The sequence below is a fragment of the Euprymna scolopes genome, chromosome 1 (assembly GCF_053919585.1).
Source record: "Euprymna scolopes isolate OS-2025 chromosome 1, ASM5391958v1, whole genome shotgun sequence".
NCBI classification, from domain to species: domain Eukaryota; kingdom Metazoa; phylum Mollusca; class Cephalopoda; order Sepiida; family Sepiolidae; genus Euprymna; species Euprymna scolopes.
In genome coordinates, this window is record NC_136482.1 from 178,699,801 (window position 1) to 178,720,686 (window position 20,886).

The following is a 20,886-nucleotide window of genomic DNA, read 5'->3' on the forward strand; positions in this document are numbered from 1 at the left end:
ATCTCTTCTGTGAGAGAGAGGTTACAGGGAAGAGAAAAGGGCATCCCCCACTAAACCACGAAGTCTATTTTGTACTCTGTCAAGGCAGGATAGGCTGTTTTTAGCAGCTCCAGCCCAGATGTGGCAGCAGTACTCCATCCTTGGACGTACTTGGCTTTTAAACAGATAGAGAATTGCATCAGTAGTGAGATATCTTCTGGAGTGGTAGAAGGATCCTACCATTTTCCCAGCGATCTGGGCAACAAACTTGATGTACGTGTTCCATATCAGATCAGGAGTAAAGGTCGAGCAATGCATTTTAACATTTGACATTTGAAGTTCACACTTCATCAATTAGATCAGCTTTCCATAGCGATTGCTTTATGACACCCAACAGACAGAAAGGAACTTGTCATTACGAATAAAGTGTCCGCCTATTAATATCGTACATTGATTTAAGTAAATATATTTTCTTTTGAGATCATTAGTATGACATGATCATTTACCGTGTTGTTGCGCCCAAACACGGCAATTACTTCCCTGGGTTGTGAACCACAATAGATAAATAAGCATCTTCCCTTTTATGTCATGAGGTTGATATGTCGTCGGCTATGTCGGCTGTTGTGTCTCCCTTCGAGTTCTTTGTCGGCGTCATTACTGGTAGAGCCGCTGTACTAAAATTGAACGCTGTATGAAATAAACGAACAATACATTTTTTTTATAAAAACAAAATTTCATCTATTTAAGCAATTAAGGAGTATTTTAACTCCATCCCGTTCCAGACAAAATCGAGATTCTAACTTTTTACGTTCGTTACGGACGGAGTCAAACTTCCAGCTTTTTGCGTCCTTCCGCGACGGTCTCCAATTCCAAACTGGATTAAAATTCTCCCGTCGTCGAATAAGAGGAAAAGAGGGAGACAGAAGGAGAAAGAAAGAGAACCTGAGAGAGACATGAATATCTTTATAGTTATTAAATTACAACAGACTTCTGAATTTTAACCGTTTTAGAAGTCCATGTAAGCAACATTGATTTGATTTTTTTCACTTCGGCTACCTTCGTTTTTACGCAACGCATTATAAGTTTGAGTTAAGCTGTATTCGCCATGTTTATAACAGCACGTTAAAATAAACTTATTACTATTTGAGTAAAAGGCATGTCGGGTATAAGGTCACCAAATGTGAGAATCCGATGCTTTCCCAAAAAGGTTCTTTATCGTTGTGTCATAATTAGTTCATGATTACATTTATGATAGTGTATCGACACCAGTATTTATTTATTTATTTTTTACAAACGAGTCACCACTTATCAAGGCCCGGAGGGCACTCGAGGATTAGAGTTAACGGGTGTACAGTGGTCAAAGGGAACATGTCGTAGTAATCGTTAGTAGTGGAAATTTGGTAAATTGGATTACTTACTCATCAAGAATTTGTTCATATTAGACTTGGTGACGACCATATTGTAGTCAGAATTTAGACAGAAATGCTTCCGTGATCTCTCACAGATTGGCGAGGTTAATCCTGAGAGTATCTACTTTTGTCCAAAGTTAAAAGTAGACAGCATTTTGTGAAATAGGGAAAGGGTGAGGAAAGGTGTGAACCTATAAGTGAAAGTCAGAAGTCACGTGACTTCCGCTCAGAAGATCGACTCGCTCTCTGAGACTGGACATCGAGGAGGAAAAAACCCCATAACCTTGGGTTTCTCTGCCAGCCGGGACGCAGTTGGCTAAAAGTCGGCCTGACCCTTTACATTTAAATGATATCTCTCCTTCAAATTCATTCCCTCTCCGCCCATCCCTAGTTCTTTCTTTCTTTCTTTCTCTCTCTCTCTCTCTCTCTCTCTCTCTCTCTCTCTCTCATACACGCGCATTTGTTTCTGTCTTGTTCTGTCATGAATTTAAACAAAACCAGCGCTGGCGTGGTTGTCGATCAACATCCGCATGAAAGGAATAAATAGAGATAATGATATATATATATATATATATATATATATATATATATATATTAAAAGCAATAAGACTCAAATATTGTTTTTCAAATCTTGTGTCGACCAAACAGGCTTGACCTTTTTGCACCGGTGTACCCTGGTTGCTTTCACTCGGCTGAGATTGCATAAACATGAGTCAATCTGACATTTCGAGATGAAAACAATGCTAACTCTATTTTACATGTCTCCTTACCAGCGCAAAGGAAGTCGGGTATAACCCCGCCCTACAAAAAAAAAAAATCAGGGGAGATGAGGTTCCTCCATACAGTATTCTGTATGATGGCGCCATATTGTAAATGTAGAATTAAAAGCGTGTGTTCTTCATTGCTGCGTTACTCATTCCTCTATCGTTACTACACGTTTTGGTAAAGGTAACAACACTAACGACTATCAGATAACTATATATATATATATATATATATATATATATATATATATATATATATATATATATACTTAAGATTACTTAAGGGAATGACGTGATTTCACGTAAATGGATATATATATATATATATATATATCCATTCACGTGAAATCACTTTTTTTATTCACAATATTCCCTGTCCTTCATTATTTATTACCAAGTAAGATCTATGACTTACTTGTAGTTTCATCAAATACTTTTGTAAGCAAAATCCGATCCCGTATTTTGCTAAATCCTACCCTCTGATGAGAAGGAAAGTATTTCTTCGAAACTCTGTGGATTAAGGACTATCCAGTTATTTTGTGCTTCCTTTTTAAAATTAAATGTTTTTTTTAACTTTTTTTCAAAGTGTGTTTTAAAATGTTTTATTAATTACTTGTTTATATATATATATATATATATATATATATATATATATATATATATATATATATAGTGGAGATGGTAATTAATAAAAGCTTAAGAAAGTGCTCAATACTGTTGTAGAGCAAATATGCTTTATTTTTTATTACCGTATCTTTCTGTTAAGTTACATTATTGTTTCATCTACACGGCCGTTTTTTTTTGGCCGTCTTTAGCATCCTCAGACTTTTACAGAAATGTTCGCTATTTTGGGATGAAAGAGTGGAAAAGTGAATGAGTTCAGGAGGGTTTGCGAGGAGGGCGGAAGAAAAAGAAGGGTATATATGGGTCGTGGAATTGCATTCATCTGCAAAATATCTAGCTAAGTTGCATATTCATTTTAATTAATTCCCTATTAGTTTTTTTTTCGGTTTTCTTATGGGATGATCATCTATTACGTGCAATTATATCCATGCAGATATTCTACATGATTTATACTTGCGTAATATTTGCGTAAAAAGGTTATAGTAAACAGAAACCTGTCTCCATATATATTTATGTATGCGTATATATATTTGTTTATAAATACCAAACTCCTCTGTCAGTTTTTGTCTACAGACATGAAACTTAAAATATAGGTTATTCGAATCCATGCAAAACTTTATATTTGTGTTTTAGTTGGGGAAAATCGAGCAAAAGTGTGAAAATTAAAAAAAAAAATGAAATTTGCCAGGAAAGGTCGAAAGACACATTACGAATATGAATGCTTTGTATTCATGTTTAAATTTTTAGCCTTGCAGTAAACATGCCTTCATAGGTCAGGTATTTACGTCAAAGGAAAAAGTACATCGTAAGCGTTGGTTTCGATTTTCGGTGGCAGCGCACAAGTCATTTTTTTAAAACTTTTTATATCATTACTATATATTGGGTCCAATATATATATATATATATATATATATATATATATATATATATATATATATATATATATTATTTGGGAGTCAACAGTTACATATGTTCGCTACAAATAGCCATCTGTTTCAGTCAAAGAGACTTCATCAGGCCACCTGGATCCTCTCGACGCCAAAACGAAAATCGGCGTCGAGAGGTTCCAGATCGCCTGATGAAGTCTCTTTGACTGAAACAGATGGCTATTTGTAGCGATTATATGTAACTGTTTACCCTCAAATAATAAAATATATTTTGCTCTTTTTATTGAGCACTATTTATCAACCTCGTTGTCTTCATTAGTTCTGAGTTTTGAACACCCCAAGCCTATATATATATATATATATATATATATATATATATATATATATATATATATATATATATATATGTATATATGTGTGTGTGTGTGTGTGTGTTCTTTTTTATTTTTACAAAGTGATCACCACTTATCAAGGCCCATAAGCCTCTCATGGATAAGGATTATTGCATGTAGAGTACGTTAGTGTGGGGATTTAATAAAAATGTCTACTTAAGGGGGCGGTTCATTAGGAATTTGTTTACGTTGGACTTGAAGACATCCAGGTTGTAGTCAGGTGGCAAGCAGGCAGACGGAAAAGAGTTTCACAGGCGTGCAGTTCTAAGAAAGAAACTTTGTTCATGGAATCTACGTTTTGATTTAGGCACAGATAAAGCGTGGGGGAAATTTTTGACAGTGGTTTCAGCTAGACGGGTGTTTTTCGTAAAAGATTTGCGAGGGGAACTAGAGATTGGAGCTCAGACGAGCACTTTCCATGGAAATAACGATAAAATAAAGATAGATTCGCAACGTCTCCTCTGTGGGAGAGAGGTTGCAGGGAAGAGAAAGGGGCATCCCCCACTAAGCCACGATGTCTATTTTGTACTCTGTCAAGGCAAGATAGGCTTTTTTAGCAGCTCCTGCCCAGATATTGCAGCAGTATTCCATCCTTGGGCGTACTTGTCTTTTATACAGATAGAGAATTGCATTAGTAGTGAGATATCTGGAGCGGTAGAAGGATCCCACCATCTTTCCAGCGACCTTGACAACAGACTTGATGTACGTGTTCCATTTCAGATCAGGAGTAAAGATCAAGCCCAAGAGCTTGTCAAAACATGGGGATTCTCCTAGACGAGAGTCACCCATTTCAATTGATGCCAGATGGGGATCGGAGCGTTGATGATATAAAGATAGGAGCTTTGTCTTAGATGCATTAAAGGTAACCAGCCACCTCTTCCCCCACTGAACCACATGCTCGAGATCAGAGAAGAGAGAATCAGAAAGAACTTTGTCATTTACAGCCTTTGATGTGTTGCCGTAGATGGTCATGTCATCAGCATAGATGTCAACGAATGATTTAAGTATGTGTTTAGGGAGATCATTGATGTAGATCACAAAGAGAGTTGGGCCCAGGATTGACCCCTGAGGGATTCAAGCATTAATACTGCAGGCTTCTGATTTTTGTCCATCGACCACTACTCTTATTAGCCTATCAGAGAGAAATGATTTAATGATAGAGAAAACACTTCCAGTTATACCATAGCTGGAAATCTTGTGAAGTAGGCCTTTATGCCATACCTTGTCGAAGGCTTTTGATATGTCAAGAGCAATTGCCCTAGAAAGGAAGCCTTTGTCAAGCGATTCACTAATCCTATGAGATATAACCGTTAGCACATCTGCGGTAGATCTTGCTGAACGGAAACCATATTGCATGTCACTAAGGTTATTTATGCTGAGGTGGTTGACTATTTCTCTATTAATATGGATTCCAGCAACTTACTCATGACACACAGGATACTTATTGGTCTGTACTGAGAGGGAGATGACTTATCACTTGAATTCTTAAATACAGGGCATACTGATGAGGTTTTCCAGGGTGTTGGAAAGCACTTCTCCTTAAGGCAACACTTAAATAGTTTCGTAAGTATGGGAGCAAGTTCTGGTTGAAGCTTTTTTAACACTATAATTGGGATGCCGCCAGGGCCAATTGCTTTACTGGAATCAAAGTTCTTGATTAGCTTGGCGACCGCATGCACATGTATTTGTATGTTCCCTATCGTGTTCTGTGTTATTGGAGGAAATATAGGGAGTTGATGGCCTTCGTCGCTTAGGGTAAAATTAGCTGCAAAGTTCTTTGCAAATAGTTTAGCCTTGTCTGATGCTGACGAGATGACCTCTGGTCCATTGATAATGGTTGGGATAGAACGCACATTTCTGTTCAGGATCCTATTTGTTATTTGCCAAAACTGGTGGGAACCAAGCCGCTGCTCAGCTACTTTGAATTTAACGGACTGAGCATATAGCTCTCTTGCATTTTTTATTACCCTTTTACAGTGGTTGCTGACGTTCCTGAAAACAGCTTCAGTCTCAGTGCATCTATTACGTTTGTAGCTATGGAAAAAGCGATTTCTGTGCGCGATAGCAGCAGCACATTCAGGGGAGAACCATGTATGGATGTTGGGTTTTTGTTGGAATTTTTTAGATGGTATGAATCGGTCTATGCCTACAATTAGCCATTCGGTTAGGTCTGATACTATAGAGGACACATTCTTTTTAAACACGGAATGCAGAGGTAGATCAGATATGAATGTGTGTGGGGGGCATGCGTGTGTGAAGGAGTTCTTTTGTATTCCTATTTACCGTCTCTATCCTCTCACTATCGCTTTCCTTAGTTTCTCTTCTCTTCTACATAAATATGGACATATATAGGTAATATATGTACATATAACAAAATATTATTCGGAAATATTGTGTGTTTACTTCCCAGCATCCAAATCCCAATCGGCGTCAGTCTTAATTTTGAAGCTGGTGACAGTCAGGAGGCAGGTTAAATGCTCGGGGCAGCTATAAAAAAAAAAACAATAATGCACACATAATCGCACATACACGCACACATATCAGTTAGATAGATTGATAAATATTGAAAAACTGAGATAAATATTTATAAAAGTACATAGATAGATGATACATAATACCTAGATAAATATATAGAAAGATGATATAAAAATCCTGGCATAGATAGACATTATATATATATATATATATATATATATATATATATATATATATATATATATATATATATATATATATATTAAGACATTATTTTTGCATCAACCTGATATATATATATATATTTATATATATATATATATATATATATATATATATATATATATATATATATATACTAGCAGAAGTGCCCGTCGTTGACTGTGGTTAAAAGCAATCTGCAGAAAATGGACTGTGATTGATGAAAATATGATAGGTTATGAAAAGGAGGGGATTGTAAAGAGATAGGTTTTGATACTAAAAAATTTTACCCTAAGCAAAATATGATGAAAGTAAAGATAATTTTCGCGAAAATTTATTTTTTTATATCAGCTTTGTTTCCGTTCGTCGTAGCCAAGAGTGACCAACAAAATGATGTTTCCTAATAAAGAGAAAATTTTATATATATAATTATATAAATATACAAGAAATAAATGTTATCATAGTCAATAAAAGTTACTTTTATGGTGGAAAAGTTCATTGGCTTGTATTTTTAAGTAGTTTGTAAAAAAAAAAATGTTTTTAATTCAGGAACCGGTTTTAAAAAAAATCAAATTGGCAGCGACTTTGACATGGAGAGCCTCCTTTTCAATTTGAATGAGGGGCACCTGAGCATTCTGTCTTAACAATTTAAGAGAGTTCCGTCAACGTAATGAATATTTATAAACATATTCTAATGTTTTCCGTTATGTTGTACTTGAGGAATATTCGATTATGGCATGTGTAATTTATATAAAAATTCATTTAAGTAGTTATCGCCTCAAATTTCGTTTTAATTTCGGTTCGCTGAAATTATTTCAAGCAAAGAGCATTAAAAACTATTTCAAAACAAAAAAAAAACATGAAAACTTTTATTGTCTATGGTAACATTTATTTCTTGTATATTTATTTTTAGGGTACTCGTTTGTTGGCTTTTCTGCTAAACACTCTTACTAAATAATATCGACGAAATATCGAAAAACAAAGAAACAAAACAGTTTTGAAAAATAATGAAGTTTTACTTACTTTAGTAAAATAACTCGAAACAGCAAAATGGGATGTTAAAAAGTAAACACATAATTACTTTAGTTTTTAAAGCAAAGAATCGGTATAAATATGAATAAGAAGAAAATGACACCCTTTTCAAGCAGAACAGCTTCGTTTCAGTTTTACAGTATTGAACGGTGTAGTATTGCGCCGTCGGATTCAAGGTTGTACTATTGTAATGTAAAGAACACTGAGAAAGGATTGTAATCAATTGAATTCCTTCTAGTGCACTGACAAAAAAAAGCTTAAACAGATATATAAATAAAAATAAAAAGGTTATGTAAATGTTTTTAAAAAGACACGTAATCACGTAAGCAGGATTTTTTCCTTCTTTTGACATGATAACAAGTAACGTTCTTATTTTTTATTATTCATCTATTTATCTATTTTAGAAAGAGTGCCACGTGCAAGTGCAAGTGTTATGCAACATTTGTGTCGAGAATTGTCTAAAGTTCCGACTTTTTTTTTGGCTTTCACTTTAATAAGAACGTGGATTTATGAGGTGACTTCATTCGACACAATATGATTCAACTAAAAAAAAAATAAAAGCTAGCGTGAATTAAGATTAAAGTTAAGGTGTTATTGTGGACCCTCACCCCTTTTAAAAACCTTGTTAAACTTTGTGACATATTTACATTCGTGGCCACACAAACACACACACACACACACACACACACAGACGTTCAGCTTTATATTATAGATATATAGTAAGTTAGAAAAATATATAATAAGTTTGAAAATACATAGTAAGATAGAAAATATATAGTAAGATAGAAATATATATATAGCAATTAAGCGCGGAATATTCTGTGTGGCTTAATTGCCATATATATTTTTCTAACTTACTACCTAGTTCTACCTATGTATTGAACACTGTTGAAGTAAATACTTAGTTTAAAATTGTACTTTCGTATGTTAATTTCTTTGATCAAATGAAGTAGTCATATATATATATATATATATATATATATATTGCACCAACCTATATATATATATATATATCAAGAGAGTGAAAGAGAGAGAGAGAGAGAAAGCATGTGTGTATGTGTGTGTGAGATAAAGAGAGAGAAAGAGAAACAGATAGATAGATAGATAGATAGATAGATAGATAGATAGATAGATATGGGGAAAGAAAGAAGGGATGATAAATGAAAGAACCGATATAAATATATTGAATAGACTGTTAGCTATTAAGAAACTTACACACACGTATATATATCTATCTATATATATATATATAAAAGTGAACGTGTCTGTATGTTTGTCTGTGTACATTTCCCTACGCAATAACTCTGTCAATTTTAATCTACAAATTCGAAATTTGATATATAGGTTTCTGAGATTTGGGAAAATCGATGCCATCCGTTTTTGGCCAGAAATTTGGCGATTAAGAGGTCAAACTTCAACGATTTGACCTTTGAGAACTCTTCCAAACTCCTCCCACAATTTTGGGTCCACGCACTTGAAATTTTAGATATAGGTTCCTTAGACATGGATCTAACTTAATAACTTGATTTGAGCCCAAAACAATAAATTTTAAGGGGTCATAATAGGGGTCAAAGTTTTAAAAAGTTGACCTCTGCGGTCTCTTCCAAATTACTCAGACAATTTCTGGTCTAAATATTTGAAATTTTACATAAATGGTATTCAGAGATAGGGCAAGTTTTTTCATCAGTTTGGGTCGAAAATTTTTAGTTACCAATATATAAATGTATATATGTATGTATGTTTGCATGTCTGCCTTAAACTTTCAATAGAGGCGACGGATTTTACCAAGATTAGTATCGTTTTAAAGTTCGACCTTTCATACGACAAACATCGAAAAATTGGCTAAAAACATTAATGTCTTCCCCTTCAACTAGGCACTTTTCTACGGGGGGGGGGAGTATTTTCTTCGCCGATATTTTTGAAAGTTATCCTCTCCTTTAGATTGTCTAGCCTTAATTTTTAAAAATGTCGCTTCCAGTTTGGCGGTGGTCGTAACAGCATAAACATGAGGTTTTACCCCGTTCTTTTCCTCCTTTGCTGTACGGGTTCGAGCCTGCCTTCCTACTACCACTGTTTTTTGCTCAACATACACATCCAAACACCCGGGCAACGCCGGGCTGAAATGCTAGTATATATATATATATATATATATATATATATATATATATATGCATCTGCCTTACTTAAAAAATGCTTATGAGACTTTGTTTCAAAAAACTATATGTTAAAATTATTGTCTATGACTTCATGTCTATCTCAATAAAAACATCGTTTCCGAAACGATCGTACAATTTATTGACTTTGTTTTTTTCCTCCTTATGAAACTGATTTTTAATTTCAATTTTAATTATAAATTATCAATCGTCTTACTAAATATTTAAATAGCTCTAGGATATATATGCCTATTGAGCTTATTATATATCTGCATTACAACGAGCACTGTTTTTTTTCTGGTATTTTAATTATATTAGTGATATTACTGTTACATTAAAATACACTCTGCTCTTTAGACTGCTGTTCTAATCCCCTTTAAATTATATATATATATATATATATATATATATATATATATATATATATTTATATATATATATATTTCAGTATTCTTTGAGATGCACAAAATTTATATATCGAAATCATGAAGGGAAGTAATATCAGTCTACGAGAACGTTAATGCCATCCTCTCGAAAATGTAATTTACAATTTTTAATGTAGTTGCAGTGCTAACTATGTAGGTCGAACAACATTAAGATTGGATGGAAGAGTCCAACAACATGTTGGTACCACAGAAATGGGGCATACCAAACAACAGAGTATTTGCCAACACGTACGGTCTTCAATTACTGACCATCTTACTGATTACTGGCCCGTCATGTGCAGTGAACTATAGCACGAACTCTTTTTCAATCCTGAGTCGTGTTCACTCTTTATTTCATTTAAAAATCTTGGAGACTGCTTACGTTCGGTTGAGAAGGCCTTCTTTCTGTAAACAGAAGGAATGCCTCCTGGGTTTGAGCGTGATTAGTCTCTAGGATCTCCGATTCGCATTCGTGTTTTTTTTTTTTTTCAAAAACAAATTCCTCGATACAGCTTTGATAAAGCGAGGGCGAAAGCGGTCAGCTGACTCCCCCCTTTTTTTTCTTCTTTTCGCTTCACCCCGTTGACTTTATTTAAAAGGTTGACTTTCTTTTAAACGTTTTTAATCATGTATTTAATTTTCCACCTCATGATTGCGGTATATATATATATATATATATATATATATATATATATATATATATATATATATATATATATATATATATATATATAATTCGTAAGTTATAAAATATACATGGCAATTAAGCTACACAGAATATTCCACGTTTCATTCACGCTAGGATTCTTCAGGCTTATGCGAGGATTTTGTGGTTGTCTCGCGTTTTTATATACGCACTTTCTATTGTGTTTTTAGTAAGCCAATCAGCTTTCTAGTTTCCCCCACACCCTTCCTAATCAGCCAATGAGCAGGCACTTACAGGACAAAGGCCCAGTTGACTTCCGGTTACCCCTTCCTTTGTGTGTGCTGTTTTGGCGGGAAGCGTAGGTATCTAGTGTCCTGGTCTATTTTAAATCTAAGTTAAATGTGTTTTCCATGTTAGTTTATATATATATATATATATATATATATATATATATATATATATATATGAATGATAATTTATGTATATGTATGTTTATTTTATTTATTTATTTTCTATTGTTATTGTTAGTTTTAAAATTGTCCGAGAAAAGGCAGAAAAAGTGTGATACATTACCGCGACGCTAAGTGAGAATGGTCAGTGTGCATAAGGAGAAAAAAAGCGTTAGTGGGCAAGTAGGCTCGAACCTAATGCCTTTAGGTGAAAGCGGTAAAGAAAGTGAAAGAAAAGGTGATATCTTACCGCCACGCTAAGAGGGCAGAGAAGTGAGAACCATTGCAATTAAACGATGAAAAAGTTAAGTGAATGAGTTGACACAGAGGCATAAATTTAACGATGTCAAACATCACGCACTTAACTTTGGCTGATGTTGGGGGAAACCAGCTGTCCCCAAAAAGAGGAGTGTCCAAATGAATAGCAATTGTATAATATGACGGGGTTTCCTCACATTGATCAAAGCTTATTACTTTCTGGACGTCCCTGGCTAGAGTGCCAGGGAAACGCAATTTCTTCGGATACTTTCTCTTTATTTATACAAAAAATATGAATAAATACGCGAGGAGACAGAATAGCGGGAATTTTCTAAAATAAAAGTCGCTCAAATAAAAGATAGAGACGACGTCCGTTCGCAAATCGTAGATATTATAATCTAAGGAGTATACAAAAAGTTCTAAGAAACGGTACCCCCCTCGAGCGCCCCCCAAGCCTTTGCCGGACATAAAAAAAAGCGCACGCAGTAACACACATTTTCAGTTTTATATTATAGACTAGCTCGGGAGCCCGGCGTTTCTCTGGTGGTTGGAGGTGTGTTTTTAGCAAGAATAAAAGTGGTAGTAGGCAGGCAGGCTCGAACCCGTACCGCGAAGGAGGAAAAGAACGCGGAAAAAACATGACGTCTCTGCTGTTGCATCCATCACCAAACCGAAAGTGGCAAAGGTTTAAATTAAGGCTAGTAAATCGAAAAGAGGGTATAACTTTCGAAAATATTAGCGAAAAAGCGACCCCTCCCTATAAAAAAGTGCATAGTTGAGAGTGAAGGAATTAAAGTTTTGTACCAATTCTTCCATAATTCTCGTCCGAAGGGTCGAGCTTCAAAACGATACAGATCTCGTGAAAATCCGTTGCCTCTGTCGAAAGTTTTAGGCATACATACATACATACATACATACATACATACATACATACATACATATATGCATACAATTAAACAGACAGGTGAAATTTATATTATAGATGGTTAATGAACACACCTTTTGTGATGGAAAATGGTTCCAATAGGATGATGTCGGCAGGTGGCGCCAATCAGACTGACATAATGATGTGGGAGGTCATTTTGATGATGTTTCGACGTATGAATAAAGGAAGTAGTCCAGCGGGTTCAGGTTGGCGAATAAGAGGGGTCAGTGAGGGAAGGGTCCAAAGACCCTTCTTAAGCTGCTACACCCAGGTTTTCCAGCGGCGAAGCCAGGATCTCTTTGGACTTGTGAGCCGGTGTCGAGTCTTGTTGCCACACCAAGATCTGCTAGCGCCCACCTGATTGCACCAGAGGATCACCACACTCTTCAGTGCGTCCAGGTACATTTTGGTATTGACTTTCAAGCCGACTTCGAAGATGTGAGGTGGCATGATGTGGCCCTCACTCAAAACCATTCCATATATCATAAACGTGTCCGAAAACTTTGTTTTCATCACCATGGGAAGATCTCCGTTGTTCATAGCAATCCAGTGATGCCTTCTCGGGGTGCTAGCAATGTTTTCATAACTTGGATCGGTAGAAAGCATGAATTGTACAGCAGCGCATCTCCGATCTCGCTCGTTGAACATTGTATAACTTTCAAGCATGGTAGAAAATTCCTATCACTCTTGGGATTTGTAAACAACTGGCTAACTTGTAGATGGTCTCCAACAAAAAGAAAAACAAATCGGTTTTCGTCATACGGAAATGGAATTATGTCGGCTTTCCTAGAGCGACAATTTTATCGTTTTTAAACAATCGTAGCAAACACAAACATAAGACTACTACACATAGTTTGCTTATGTTAATGATGATGCTGATGGTTATAATTATGACGATGGCGACCTTTCATTTTGGTAGTTACCCACTCGTCTCCCAAACAGATTCACATTTTTATTCAATTACAACAAACACAAATATTAGACTACTATAACATCCGGTTGGCTAAACAGTCATTTCAGCAATTTTCTCTCGTTATTATTTGAGGCAACACATTTTTTCTTACGTCCACTGGGGTTATAGAGCGTCCACTTTAACATAGTCATGGAGAAATTGCGATCAGCAGTTGCTGGGAATTTTCTCTTTACTCCCACGAGACGACCGAATAATTTTGGTGTCAGCCATATCTGTTGTGTTCAAAAAAAAAAAAAAAAAAAAAGAACGGAAACAACACCGAAAGAATACGAATGACTCGCTTGTCGTTATTTCTAAATTTATGATGACAGCATTTTATTTCTAACTGGAAATGTTTTGTCTTTTCTTGTTACACGGAATTTGTTGCTAGGAGGTATTGTTTCTCATCCATATCATTAACGTGTTACCTTGATTTTTGTTGTTATTTATGATCACGATGTTTCAACGGATGAACTCTTTTGTTCTGAAGTAATCGGTAAAACTCACATGAATTTAGAATTGAATCTTATTTAATCCATTGCTGTAGATTGTTCTCATTCTGCGTTTCATGTTTTTAAATACTTTTATTCTTGTGATACTATCGACGTCTTCCCAAATGTTAAGAAGTTACAAAAAATAGGAAAACATATAACAAAAATTAATAATAATTTTATTCGCATAATAAAAGTATAAAAAGGCACAAAAAGGCAACAAATAGGATTGTTAATCAATGCGTGTCAGGACAGGACAATAGAACAATAGAGGTCAATATAATTTTGAGTTAGTTTGCTGGCAGTTTCTGTGATGGAAATAAGTTCAGCGACAATGTAAGAAACAGTTTACGGACAGACTGGAGTTTGCGGCAGTTGAGTAGAGTCGCTAGTTTTTTAACGTTCCCTGCAAATGTTAGGAAAACATAACAAAAAGAGGAAAATATAACAAAAGAAGAGTAAATAATTTTATCAGCAGAACAAAGTATAGGAAATCACAGAAAAGAAACTAAAATAGAATTGTTAATCAAGGCGTGGCAGGGTTAGAAAATATAGGCCAATATAATTTAAGTTAATTTACTGGCAGTTTTAAGAGTGACAATGTTTTGCGACAGTTTGCGACAGGTAGGGACAATTTACGGACAGTCTGGAGTTTGCGGCAGTTGAGTACAGTTGCCAGTTTTTGACAGTATATAACTGAGAACAGATCGAGATGACCTGACGAGCACGATCTCGACAGAAAACGTAGATGTGGATCTTAGCGCTTAGAGGATTGCTTATGGTAATGTTACACACAGTCTAACCCATATGTACAGAATGTATTGGAGTCTCTTGTTTCTCTCGAGTCTTGGTTTATCATTGTTTTATTTTTTAATACTTGCGAAGCTGTTTCTCCATTATTGGGGTTTTTTTTTTGTGATAAAGGCAAGAAACCTGTAACTTTTTAGTAGATTTTGTCCAAACCAGTAAAACATATTTTTTAGTAGTAGAGTTGATATCTATTCAATGTAATCGCATTCAGTCTCAATCACTGCCTCGATACAGGTCCGGAACTGGGAGCATGCCTTTTTCACAAGCGCCGGCGGGAGCTTGGAGAATACTCGATAGGTGGCGCCAATCAGTAAAAAAGACGGAAGGTGTCAGAGCATTATGAACTTGTCATGTGAATCGTACATCATCATAATGTAGTACACTGTTTAGTCAATGTCTGAAATGTAAGTGATGTGAAACATGGCATTAGTTCCTATATATATAATCTAGTCTTAATTTTAAATATTTCTTAGCTTCAATCCCGACGATAGGAAACCCATCCTGCTTTCTTTGTTTTACTGAAAAATTAGCTATTATTGCATCCCATTTAAAGTTAAATTGTTGAATCAGAGAGATGAAATAATTATTATCTGTAGGCACTCTAGATAAATGTGAGAATCACTCATGAATCCACCATAACAATCATAACATGCTTTCTTTTGAATGATAAAGAATTTCTGACAGTATAAATCTAATGTTAATTTCGTTAATAGAAATAATTGAATTAAGTTACTTAGTTAACTGTGCGTCATACGAAACAACTTATGATTTGCTAATGAATAAGATAATCTATTCGCATCAAGAAAGTCTTTTCGCTTTTTTTTTATATCACTAAATAACTCCCTTATTCCTTTCGTATCATTTCATTTGTTTACGTATACTTTTCATTGCGTATTTGTTTTTGTTTAATTTTAGCAATGTATCCGATTAATTTTTATGTTTAATATACACGGCTTGTATTGGTACTAAATCTGTATGACTGATTTATGTTTTTTTTTACTATGTTCTTTGCTTTTCAATCAATAAAGAAATGATATGCTGTATTGCTGTGTTTTTTGTTTTATAGTTGTTTTCATGTATTTAGCTTAATTATAATTTATATATATATATATATATATATATATATATATATATATATATATATATATATATATATGAAGACAATAGGAGTTGGAAATGAAAACACAGAACTATATATTGGTGGATATAGATTGGTTCATTCATTCAATAAGGTAATACAATCGATTAGTTGGGGGATAGAAGACACTCTTTATGCCGAGGCATTTCGAAGCCTAATGTTTCTCATCAGAACAGTAGAGAAGATGCTAGATAACATAGTGGGGATGCGGTGTCTAGCGTTGGATTCATTAGGAACGAAATAGATAAAAAAAATTAAAATTATAAATGATGTTGGGGGGCGGTCGAATTCTAAATAAAGGAGGAGCGTATTATATATAGTGTAATGCAGAAAGGTGTATAGAGTCTTTATCATAGTCTTAAGTGTATTTAGTCTATGTTTTAAGGTTAAAGTTGGGACTTAACTGGATGTGTGGTGGTTCTAATTTAACGGCGTGTAAGGTGTCTATTATCTTCATATATTAGTTCCATTGATACTTGTTGAGCTTTATAATGTCCAGATAAGTCTCCTCTCATAGAATTAAGTATGCTCTTTTCATCTAACGCTCTAAGCTATATATATATATATATATATATATATATATATATATATATATATATATATATATATATATTATGTTGATGCAAAAATAATGTCGTTTTTTACATAAATATTTTTGCACCAAAAGAATATATATATATATATATATATATATATATATATATATATATATATATATATATATATATATATATATATATATATATATATGTAGTGTTTTAGTATACAAATATTTATTTTTGGTATTATATAAACAGGGATTGAAAAAAAATGGAAACACAATGTGAATGGTGCATTAATTAATAGATATATTTACATATAAATGTTTTTAAAATTACTAAAATGTTAGTTTAACGTTTTCAGCAAGATTAAAAGATTTAATATTACGACTGTTCGCAATTAAATTTAAAAAAATACTTTAAATACAAACAAAACTTGTTTTGTTTAAAACAATATTTCTTAATTTTAAAAACACTATTTGATAAAATTACGCGATTTATGGAACATGACATTTTTGTTCCGTGACGATTTATCTGTTTTCTTTTTCTTTTTTTTTTTTTAATTAAATGCAATTCTAAAAAAAAACACTATATTCTTTATTACTCAGAACAGATATTGTAGTGCAACTGAGATATCTTGATATAATCATTGTTGGAAAGTGACGATAGAAAAGGTCTTGCACCAGCACATTTTTTCTTCTCAGCGGCCTTGTAAATATTCTTAGGATCACGCCAGAAAGACTCGTATCTTGCTGAAAACATGAAATCAACATTTTTGTAAATTTTCAATTTTTATAGTTTTAAACGCATATTAATTGATGCCAAATCCACAAGGTGTTTCCATTATTTTGTTAAACCTCTGTATACACACGCGCGTGCGCGCGCGCACACACACACACACACACACACACACACATATATATGTATAGTATAAATCTTTAATGTTTTCTCTTAAAGAAGAATGTTACTCGGAGTAACTTTTATTCAATTAAGTTGTTCGATATAATTCTATCTACTATTTATGTTTTTTGTTTGTTTATTTTTGACCGAGGCGTCAGAGTAATGATTTTTTCCCCGTTTTTGGACGGAAGAGCGGATAAAAATGTGATACCCTGATGATCATTTAGAACTGTTCAACCATTTGGGGAAAGAGAGTAATGTCGGCTGCTGCACGGCAGAAATCAGTTTCCCCATGAGGAGAATAGAATTGCGTTTCCTTCGCCGATTCCCATCTGACCAACAGAAATATAATGGGATGGAGAACGATGGGAGCTGTGAAAAAGTAAGAAGAAAAGAAGAAGCAGTAGGGGGAGGAGAATGTAATAGTAGTAGTAGTAGTAGTAGTAGAAGAAGAAGAAGAAGAAGAAGAAGAAGAAGAAGAAGAAGAAGAAGAAGAAGAAGAAGAAGAAGAAGAGAGACAATGAAGGGATGAAAGAGTTATTGGATAAATGAACGAGAGAATCGCTATAATTGAGTAAAAAAGAAAATAAAGAATGAAATAAAAAGGACAAAGAAAAAAATGACAAAAAGAGAAGGAAAATATGAATTGAAAAAAAACAGAAGAAAAAGTAAAATATAAATCAAAATGTTAAAAAATGAATTAAACATTGAAAGCTAAAGAAAAACGAAAGAAAATAATGTGAAAGAAAACACAATGAATGAGTAAAAAATATAGAGAGATTAGTTTTGCAGGTTTAACGGCACATCAACCAGTTATTCAATGTCAAAATAGATATTCATTCCATACAATGAATTGGACACACATTGTTCCATTGTGTATATTCAACACGAGGGGTAAATGAATATGATTGATTAGAAGAATACAAAAGTTGATATTGAACAAAATAACAAGAGAAAAATGCAAAACCGAATGAAAAAAGAAAAAAAATACTTAACATTAAATCTATATAATTATAAAATTCAAATGACATTGTAACGGGTGTTGTAACCACAAATCCGGTTTACGACTTCTGGTTGCGCATGCATACATAAACATAAATCTTTAACAACGTAAACAAATAAACACAAATCGCTACTTTTGCAGAATTTGACCAGCGCACTGAAATATTAACGTTATTATTTAGAAATTATTATTTAACATGGGAAAAGTGGGGATGTTTTGCAACTATTCTGTATTACAACTATACTGTCGCAATTTTCTTACAAATAAATCAACTTTGACCCGTTGACACTCATAAGAACAATTTACAACGGTGATTTCCACACCGCCTTCCTTTTTTTAAAAATGTATTCTCTATTTTTAATGCACCTTTCTTAAAAAACATTCATACATTTTTTCTACACTACCAACATAAATACATAACCCCGAAAATATGCTTTTTGTTTAATTTCCGCTACAATTAAATAATCAATGCGATAATAAAACGTATTGTTTTGCTGTGTACGTTTTCAGCGTCCCAATTGTTTTTTGTTGTTTTTTTCGCTTTTAAATTAAAAGATATATCAAAATTTGAAGTATTATGGTATCTGTTCAGTGCACATTTACCTATAAGTATGGCAAACCACTTATAATTCAATTGCTGTAAGTTTTGTTTTTCAAAAATAAGCAATTATAAACAGAACGACTCGTGTTACATGATAAGGGCTGTCCCCTTTTCATGTAAGTATAAAAATGGAGAATTTAGTTTAAAATGAAAATGAAATGGCATAGGCGAAATTCGAACCTCGTAATCTAGTTTAGAAATATATTACGTGTGAGAATTTAAAAATGTAAAACAAACATTTGTTTAGAATATAGATAAATATTTCAAGGAAAGAATGTTAACTATCAAGTTTGTTATGAAATTTTAAATTGAAAGAATGCAGCTTATAAGATAATGTTTTTAACATATTGGAAAAATAGGTTACTGAGAAATAGGAAAAGTTTTGGACACGTATGTCCAGAACACGTCATGACGTCACGGAAAATAGAAAGTTCTAGGAATAGAGAAAAAACTTTAGAGTTAGAAAACAGTCAGTGAAGAAACTCGGAGAGAGACAGTCACTCGTCTAGGAAGCGAGACGTCACTTCAAGGAAAAATGTGAGACTTTGAATTCTTGGTGATGGAACGGCCGGTCGTGACGAAATAAACCATCAAGTGTTTTTTGTAAAGCTCGTCTTGTGTCTTATGATTCCTACAGAAAGGTAAAGTGGAATTGTATTATATATTTGTGTTATATGTCTTTACATACACGTCTCAACATCATCATGTCCGAACTGTCTGAACACTATCCCTTCACTCTAAGAGTTTCTTCTTCTACACATCTAAGGAAAGAATGAACATTTAATATATAAGAATAATAACAGGAACAATCTCTCTAAGTCTCACTTACATCTTTCTCTCTCTCTCTCTCTCTCTCTCTGAGTCTTACAACATCCCTCACTGTAATAAGACTCTTTCTAAGCATCTCTCTCAAGACAAACTCTAACTAAGACTCGTATCTTTACTAATAAGACTCTAAGACTCTTTTAAGGAACCCCTATATAACACTCGTAGAAATCTTATCTATATTCTTTTTTCATTTTAATATACTTTCATAGAAATGTTTCTGTTATGTCACAAAAACCTATTTTTTACGTCACAAGTTTTATGCTCTACATTAATTCCATAGCTAATATAACATACTGACCCAATATGAGATTAGCCTTTAAGGTTTTATGAATGCAGATTATACGAGCGCTTTAGTGGCTTCATGCGGGCGCAAACGCGGAAGCAGAAAAGACAAAACTTGTATATGTCTCTCACCTCTCTTCTTTGACCCTTTAAATGATTAGCGCATCAAGATTGAAAACAACATTTGAAGAAGAGTTATACGCCGACGTATTGTTTATTAATTTTGTGGTATTAATTATTTGTTGATCAGAAGAGATTTATGTTTCATTTTTACAGTTTTAATCAAAGGCTATTAGAAAGTTTAATTGAACTAGTTCGAAAGTTTTACAAGTCTTACTTAGTCTTACAAAATTGATTAGTTTGAAATTCTTGTGACTCCTACCAAAGAGAATGGGCCGAAAATTTCAGCCTTACAAAAATAAAAGAAAGTATCATGGTCCTACTAAAAACAGTGCCTGGCCAAAAAGTGATCTTACTAAAAAAAGTTTTCGAAATGCATTTTAACAGTACTAAACAGTAGTCGGAGAGTTTTTGTTTTATTACGAGCAAGCGCCCTTTTAACTGTTATAAGAGTGTCCTGAATGTTCTTCTTACCTACTCAAAAGAGTGCTGCGAAAATTAACTTAATAAATTTATTTGAGCCCAAAACAATAAATGTTAAGGGGTCATAATAGGGGTCAAAGTTAAAAAAAATTACCTCTGCGGTCTCTACCAAATTACTCA